Source organism: Lycium ferocissimum, chromosome 1 (genome assembly GCF_029784015.1).
Source record: "Lycium ferocissimum isolate CSIRO_LF1 chromosome 1, AGI_CSIRO_Lferr_CH_V1, whole genome shotgun sequence".
Classification (NCBI taxonomy): Eukaryota; Viridiplantae; Streptophyta; class Magnoliopsida; order Solanales; family Solanaceae; genus Lycium; species Lycium ferocissimum.
The window spans coordinates 21,251,256-21,259,846 of NC_081342.1; the positions used below are offsets into that span (position 1 = coordinate 21,251,256).

The 8,591-nt window shown below is 40.6% G+C and overlaps 1 pseudogene; it reads left to right on the top strand.

The window, feature by feature from the left end:
* Positions 1 to 964: 964 nt before the first annotated feature.
* On the top strand, positions 965 to 1,082 carry LOC132031455 (5S ribosomal RNA; annotated as a pseudogene).
* Positions 1,083 to 8,591: the final 7,509 nt, after the last annotated feature.

Consider the following 8,591-nt stretch of genomic DNA (forward strand, 5'->3'; position numbering starts at 1 on the left):
GGGCATTTAGGAATCATTGACCTTCCCTTCTATCTTAGATCGTGCGATCGAGCCAGAGTCTAGGAAAGATCGTTTCTGACCCTCTTTCCCTGTAGGTAGGAGCAGTTTGACAAGCGATGAAGAGATCGGCTTCAGATAGTGGGGGCGCCAGGAAGGGCCCTAGAGTGGATTTGGGACCCCAGATTCCAGGACCAAGCAAGAGGAGTCCTAGCTATTCTATTGAGACAGACCCTTCCGAGGACCCCGAGACGATCCCCCCAGAGTTCGTGACTTCCATGGAGGGGGAGCCGTCGGAAGATAGTTATGAGACGGACCCGTCTGAGGGTTCGTATGAGATGCCGGTGGAGGAGGCTCTCGAGGCTGTACCAGAGTTGACTCCTTCAGCTTCTCCTATGGTGGAGCATTATGTTAGGGCAGCCACGTCTGTGAGTGTTACCGATTATTCTAGCCCTTTATCTTAGCCTTCGATAAATCAGGAGTTGCCAGGATATTCGTACCCCTCGGATTCGGATGGGGGAGATGAGGAGGACAAGACCAGTAGATGGCGACAGGACGATGAGGAGGATACTTCACTTTACATCCCTCCAGAACCAGAGCAGGGCAGGCCGGCTACAGGTAAATGGCTCTTTTATTGAAATTTCTTATGTGTGTACAATTATTGCAGGATATCATTAATAGTTGACAACTGGGAGTTTTAACGCAACCGATAACCAAAGTACTTATAGGTAACTGTGACTAAGAGTTTTTTGGCCACCACTAGGAATCTTACATTTAAGAATGGAAAGCAGTCGTGTGTGTTGGAATTGGGGGTTCTGAAGGCTAAACCAATATTTGCTCGGTTAGGAGAGTAAGGAGCCTTTCCAATCCGGAGGGAGATGTATTACAGAAATTTGATTAGGATCCGTTAGAGCTTTAACTTGTTTTAGGTCATGAAAAAAAGGGGGAGAAGGCCACGCGGCAAGACGGATGCGATTAAACCAGCACTAACGCGCCGGATCCCATCAGAACTTTGAAGTTAAGCGTGCTTGGGCGAGAGTGGTACTAGGATGGGTGACCCCCCGGGAAGTGTGCTAGGAAGTCCTACAGATCCAGACATAAGAGAAAGATGAGGAACTAGAATAGCTTGAGGGAAATTAGAAGTGTGTGAAACTCACGGTTGGAGATTCTAGATGATTGTGAGAGATAAGGCGGACCGGCTTGGCAAAGAGAGAGAAGACGTATTACAACTATAGAATTAGGACGAGTTAAAATAGTATTGGGGAATACCTTGTAATTAAGGTGTTAGTAAAGATATATACGATAACTTATGTGCGGTTAACCAGTATGTATGCTCCGATAATCAACGTTGCAATATGTTAAAGGTACTGGTTGAACAGGGTATTGAATTTTGAGTGGCAAGTGCTACAGGGCAAGTTGACATTATTTTCTCTAAAAGTTGGAATTGGATAAGTCTGGTGCAATAGCACCAGGGAAAAGAAGAAGGTGAATATACAAGAGTAAGAAGATTAGGATGCCCTGAGAAAAGGAGAAGTGTAGGCAACGGAAGTATGTTGCTAACAAGCGCCAAGTAAGGCTTTCAAGAGAGAGTTTAAGACGACGGTAGAGGTAAAGGACCATTTGGAAGAATAAAGTATGGTAGTGTGGAACGAATGTATAGGGCCCGAAAATAGATTTTGATAAGTGGGACCGGAGGGTAGTGACAACGAACAGGGATGTGAATTGGGAAAGAATAAGCAGGTTTTGCGAAGACGCTAAGGGGTTTTTGACTTTTAAGGGGTGTCCGAAGAGGTGCATGCATAGTCATAATAACATGCCACAATTACCTCAAAAAATGAAAAAGCCCTTCTAAAAAGATGACCTAGAGATAGGACGGATTTGCACTTCTGGAAAGATATTCTACGAACTCCAGGGCCAATGTTATAGAATGGCAAGTGGAGAAGAGCATCTAGGAGTAAAGGAACTCAAAATCCCTGAGGACGAAAGTAAGAAGGGTACACTAGCCGTAGTAGCAAAAAGAAAGATGAAGGCTTGACCAAAAGAAGAAGGGAAAAAGTGTACTTTGTAAGAATTTCATGATAAGAACAAGAAGCGACACGACACTGGAAGAACTATGATGCATAGCTGTAATGCAAACAAGTAGTTAAGGAGAGTTACGGGACAAATAAGCTAAGTAAATGAAAGGATATGGAATATTAACTTTAATGGTATAATATAGACGAAAATCGGAATTGGGAACCCAGAGCAAGAAGAATTTCAAGGGTATTAAGAAGATGATAGTGGAAAAAGACTAGGGTTGAAGGAGCGAGGTATAATCGGACACTCCACAAAGGGGCTTAATGAATTCCCTTGTCCCTATTAATTCACTAGCCCAGGGAATTACTAGTCATAAAGGGTAGAAGTGGAAAGACAACAAAGGAGGCACCTGCTTTGGATCGGATATGTATAAGCGTTTGATTTAATACCAAACTTCAACTAGCAGAAAGGGAAATAAGTCAAACCGTGCGACGAAAGGAACTCGGCATTATAAAGAACCGAGAAGTGGGAGGATCGTTAAGGTAGACCAGGTGATTATCGATGATGATTAATATTCAAAGGTTACTGATATATAAGAATATCCTTAAAAACGGAGGAGGGGGGGGAGGGGGAGAGCAGACTTAGTCCTGAAATGAATTATGACATTCCTAAAATTCCAAAGAAAGAAGTGTATTAACGCGAAGAAGCCGAAGTTCGAGATGTACTGAGATGTCGAGAATGTACTAGGAGAAAGCAGAAACAAATTGGAAATAAGTATATTATGGGGTAGGTATGGAAAATAAAGTATGATAGGAAAGTAAGGGGATTAACAAGTCGGAACGAATGATTCTAGTTGATGTGAGATATGATGTCTTTAGATCGTGGGTCGAATCGCACGTACCGGAGAAATTTGGACCGCATCTAAATACACAGTGACATATTCTGAAGGGTATCAAAGAGGATAAGAAAGGTTTGCAGGTCATCCAGACAAAGGAGAAGAATGAAATGAATACCAAGGACAACTGAGTTACGCAAAAGGGAATCTTCGTGCCAGAAGAAGTGAGAATCTTAACAAAAAGGGTAATTATAGCAGTGTAACGATTTCTAAGGATAAAGGCTGTGGGCTTATGGGTAGTAAGATGGCAGTATCTCCAAGGATTCAAAAGTATCGCATAAGTTGCTAGCTATGCCGAATACGAGAGCACATATTATAGAACTACCTGAACAATCATCGCTAAGGAATGGCCAATAAAAAGGATGTGAGGGAAGCGATAGAAAGTCAACAAAGAATAAAGGCTAATTGAGTGATCACTAGTATACGGAACTCAAGAATAAGGTACTCGTGTTGGAAGGAAGTTGTAGTAAAATGAGAGTTTGCCTTAGTTCTATGCTGGTAAAGTTCTATCTTTGGTAAGTACAGTGCAAGATTTGTGGAGAAGAAATTAAAGGAAAAGTTTTAATATGAGTTCGAAGATATTTTGAGTGATGAATTAGTTTGAACTATGAGTATTAGTTTATCATCAGTGTTACCCTACTACGAGAAAATATTAGGTGTGTACGTATTTAAGAGATTATGTGAGAGTGTGGTTATAGTTAATCTTGAAAAGGAACTGGAATGGATAGTTGAGGTAAGCAACCATTAACAATGGGGATTCGTCAGCAATAAAAATACTATTGTGGAAGTAACTGTGATGAGGTTGTGAAGAATCAAGGGGTCTGATCAATAGACCACAAAGAGATGATGTGGTGCGTACGCGAGATCGACGAGTATGAAAAGGGATGGCCCAAATTAGTACTAAAGAAGTAAGTAGGGGTGTACAAAGTAAACCGACAAACCGCACCAAACCGATAAACCGAGTCAAACCGAGAAAAAAACCCGACTAATGGTTTGGTTTGACTTGGTTTGGTGTTGAAAAAAAAAATCCGACCATAAGTTTTATCTTAAAGTCAAATCGAACCAAACCAATCCGACATCACATGTATTCAATTTTTAAAATATTTTATACATAAAAATATTTATTTGTAATGTAATTTATAAATATTTCTTAAATTTTTTCGTAGTTTTTTTTTATCCATTATCATATTATTCAAGCTTGAACTTAGAATTTTGAATGTCAATAAGTTTTATATCCTATGGATGTTAGTAACTCAAATAAAGTCCAAACCAAAACCAACTCAACACTAATGCTAACAAAAGAAATTCACTTTACCACTAGGAATGACAATAATGTTGGATATCTATTCTTTAGTTTTGCATAATTGATTTAGAAAGTGAAAATACATAACTTAAGTTTTTTTTCCGTGTAATTAATACTTATTAGCCGTACTTATTTTAGCATGACTTGGTATTTTTAGATTATGGTCATTTTCTTTATGGCTTGTTAATTAGCAATAGTTATTTTAACCGATTTTATTAGCTTTTGTTGAATATTTTAATACAATGTCATCACCCTTCACATTTTGTGTTATTTTTTTTAAGAAACACCTTAATTATGTAGTTGTATCTTACTAGAACTAAAAAAAATTTGAAGTAAAAGTTATATGTTTTGTATAAAGACCGTCGAAAAAAAAGAAAAATCCGAGAAAACCCGAGGTTGAAAAGTAACTTTGTTGGTTTGGTTTGGTGTATATATTTAAAAACCCGACGCAATTGGTTTGGTTTGGTGTGAGAAGGGAACCAAACTAGTAACCAAAGAAGTAAGCAAAGAAAGGCGCCATAGTTGAATAAGAGAGTTGTCTACCAACAAGTAAGAAAAGGTACTTACAAATCAACAGTTAGCCATAGAAGTTGCGAGTCAGGACCACCTTAATGGAAGGAGAACGGTAGCCAAGTATTAGTTGATTCCTGATTTCATACATAGGAACAGGTGGTTATAGAATTTAGGGAATAGAGCAATAAAAGGTTAAGAGGGAACGAATGATAGTACAAAGATAAGATGATAGGAGTCCAAGAGAAGGGCAATCACTTCACGAAATCAATGAAAGCGTCGTGGATTTGCAACTACAACATTCGAGGACGAATGTTTTAAAGGGGGGAGAATGTTACACCCCGTAGTTTTATGTGTTAAGATTCGAGCTACCTTTCAGGAGGCATATGAGAGTATACGTGTTTATCTTATGGTTATGCGAGTTTAAGTTCATATAATAAGCCCTGGAAGGATCGAAGGGAAAGTGAACTAAGGAAATTAGGTTTGTTAGACTTTGGAGAAAATATGAGGGGCAATTTTGGCCCTACTTGAGGAGAGGATATCTTTTAGTATACGAGGAGTTTTGAGGCGAAGCCAAAGCCTAAAGTGAAGTTCATGAAGTCTAGTTTCCAACACAACAAATCGCTTATTGATACGGTATCGGAGTAAGGAGATATGGGCGTTACAAGTCGAGCTGGAAGGCCAGGAAAATGGTCTGTGCGAACGCGCCGAGGACCAAGGGCTAACTCAGCTCGAACGCGCCACTAGTGGGCACGAACGCGCTGAGCAATTTTTAGGTCGGCGTAACCCGAGTTTGAAACATTAAATAAAGGGGTTACCCCCTTATTTATTTTCCAAAACATTCTCTAAACTTCCCAAAACTTCTGGAACCCTCTACCACTCTCACTTATCAAGTTTCATGCAAATCGAGTATAATCCCCAAATTCTAGTCGAGACATCATACCGTTACAACTATAAAATCATATAGCGACGAGTTTTGACTCAAATTCAAGGCGAAAAGTGAAGATATTGCTATAATAGAGGGAGTAAGGTATGAATCTCTCCTTATTAATATTAGTTTCGATGTATTTACGGAGGTGAAACTATTAAACAGTCGTATAATGAGTTGGTTAGTTGAAGAATTTGGAAAACATTGTGTGAGATGTTTTATGACGTATATTGGAGTTGGTAATGATGTTGTTAATGTTGGTATTGTTGTTGTTGTGATTGTTGATTGTTGAATTGTGATTTTGGGCTAGGCATATAAACGAGGGAAGATGCCGCTAATTTTGCATTTTAAAATAGAATTAAATCCAAGACTTAGGATGAATATATGCCATTAAGCCTAACCATAGTACGAATGGTTTATATGCAGATTTACGAGCTTGGAAGAATAAATGTTGAATCGCCAAGGAGACCGAAAGGTATGTTAAGGCTAGTCCCTTTCTTTCTAAAGGCATGACTCTTTTCTTGTGTATTCATACATGTTTTTCATAACGTCCTTATCCTCCAAAGTTAGAGATTCATGATTCCAAGAGTTTCTTATGATGTTAAAGATGAGTATGCTTTATCAAGATGATGATGATGACTCTATTTCTAGAAGTTCTAAAGCTATGATTTTAATGCTATTATGAGATTAACGAGTTTATTTCATGATTTTCTTGAATTGCTCATTGTTGTTGATCTCACTTTATGAATTGTTCCTTCGAGGTGAGATATAGCGATGATGATGATTCCATAATATAAATCAGAAGCTACCGACCTTACGTCACTCCGATAGAGTTGTAGCTTTTATTTGGGCTCTCATGCATGCTTATAAATATGTATGTATTTTAATAACACCGCGGCCCGATGGCGGTCGGGCGGTACACACACCTTTGCGGTGGGCGACTTACGCCTCGGACGCGGGAGGCCCGGACATGGTCTAATAATGATAACACCGTGCCTAAATAGCCGGGCAGCATAACACCGTACCTATATGGTCGAGCAGTTTACTTGTATGTATTTATAATAGTGTTTAAAAGAAGCTAAAGCTAGCATGCATGACATCCGCCTTAAGAGGCAATCAGATGTACAGGTTATCTCTTTACCTCATGTTATGTTCCATACTTCTTGTTATGTTGTTATTCATGCCTTACATACTCAGTACACTGTTTTTACTGACGTCCTTTCTTATGGACACTGCGTTCATGCCCGCAGGATTAGGTAGCCAGCCAGACGATCTAGACCAGTAGGATCTCCCCTCAGCCGCAGTCAGTGCTCTCCGTTAGTCCGGAGCTGCAGCCCCTTTTGGTATGCCATTTTGCTATGTAGATATGTGGGTATGACAGGGCCTTGTCCTGCTTTTCTACAATTGTTATTCCATAGAGGTCTGTAGACGGTTGTATATAGTGGGAGCATTATGTATCTTTGTGGTCTCTTATTTTATGTACAGTACATATAGTGGCCATGTCGGACTGTGGTGTCATCCTTTGCACGCATGCCTATATATATATATATCCATGTGGACTGTACATGAGCTGTTGAGGTAGAGTTTGTAGTATAAAATTTACAGTAGATGCTATCATTCAGATATAAGTTAGAAATACGCCAGGTTATCCAGGTTATTCTGTATATAGCAAGTACCACTTTAGGGGTGCTTGATCAGTAGTGGTTGGGCACTCGTCACGGCCCATTGGGTTAGGTCGTGACATAAAACCTACTAGAAAAAGGAAAATAACTAATCCTAATTTTAGAAGGAAATAGTTTTAACTTGGTTTCTTGGGCTTGAAATCATACTTGGGCTTCCTGAATTTGAAGACAAGTCCCCACTCCAATTCTTGGGTTCACAGGAGCTTGTTCTTGACACCCTAAATAACAAAAGCCCAATATAGCTTCTTGATTTTCATCACATCGAGGGAGGTGCCAGCCAATCATGGTGTGGTCGATGTTGACGATGATGAAGAGAAGCACTCAGTTTCGAGGGATGTTGCGCCTTCGAACTTAATCAGGGAGTGGACTGGCCCCGAGCCCCCAGTAACATAACCTGACTTTATTGAACCAGGAAAAAATTCTGCTCAGCCCGGCTTTCTTAGCCATGATTTGAAAGTGTTGCTGACCCAACTTGCCGATCAAATCCTTACGAGTCATGCAACCGCGACTGCTGCAATAGAAGAGGCCAGGAAAGTGCCGTCCTTTTTGGCGAAAAGCTTGTTAACTCCAGAGAACTGCGCTTGAGCCGTGAAGTAGAGATGCTCTAGTAAAGGTGCCGAGAGTCTAAGTCCTTAAAGCACTCCCTGCGGCAGAGCTATGACAAGGTAAAACAAAGACTGGAGGAGAAAGAAGAAACTCTCCAAACCAAGACCTCTGACCATTAGAACCTTCAAGCAAGAGTTCGCGATCTAGAAAGCAACCTAGAGTCCTCTCGGGGGCAACTGAGGTGCTCAGAACCTTTCCGAGCTCGGCTTCGATCCTGATGGGAAGGGCTGTAACGGCGTCTATTGCTGAAGAGCATAATTCAAGCTTAGTACGTGACCTTGCCATTCTGAAGTCTCGTAGGGACGCCTTCGAGGAAGCTCTGGACAAGAAACTAGACCTTTCCGAGTCCCTGCTGGATGCTGATGTAGGCTTTTTGGCTGCCGAATCTACGATGGTGAACTTTTGATCTTCCGAGGATAGCAGCTCAGATGGCGAGGACCCAAGGACCCTTCCTACTACCGGGGGTGATCCTCCCTCCTCTTAATTTTAAGCCTTCTCAGTTTTTTGGGCTCGCGTGCCCATGTTCTTCGTCTTTCGTTTTGAACAATTATTTTAAATGTGTTGCTTTGAGCGAGCCTTTAACGAACCATGGAATCAAGCTAACCAGTCACTTTCGCAGGCTTGTGATTATTTTGTGACTCTCTTGCCTCCGGG